Source organism: Oryx dammah, unplaced genomic scaffold (genome assembly GCF_014754425.2).
Source record: "Oryx dammah isolate SB20612 unplaced genomic scaffold, SCBI_Odam_1.1 HiC_scaffold_15, whole genome shotgun sequence".
Lineage (NCBI taxonomy): Eukaryota > Metazoa > Chordata > Mammalia > Artiodactyla > Bovidae > Oryx > Oryx dammah.
This window is the reverse complement of record NW_024070199.1, coordinates 17174390-17174829: the sequence shown is the minus strand read 5'-3', so window position 1 is coordinate 17174829 and position 440 is coordinate 17174390.

Here is a 440-nt window from a genome sequence, read left to right as displayed (position 1 = left end):
GCGGGGGGCCCTCGGAGGCGGTGCCCGCCAGCTGCGCGCATGCGCCTAGCCGCTCAGCCGCTGAGGTAGAGGGAGGCCGGAGCTGGGGCATTTAAACCTCCCGCTTTCACCGCCCCGCCTCCTTCCCCGCCCCGACAGCCTCCCAGAGTCTGCGCGGTTTCCAGAGCGACAAGTTAAGTTTCACAGGCTGTTTTTATCTGTTTTGGTTCACAAAGTTGTTGAGTGTCTGCTCTGGTTGTCGATTTTGCCTGTCGTTGGGAAACCTAGCTGAGAGAAAACTGTATGTTTTCGTAGAGCCGTTCACGTACTAATGGAAAGAATTGTAATCCCAGAGTAATAGTGGATAAAAGTAGCTCAGGATATTAGAGGCACCTAATGTGAACACCTAGAGTATTATTAGCTCCAGGCAGAAAATGGCCTGGCAGAGATTCCGACGGGAA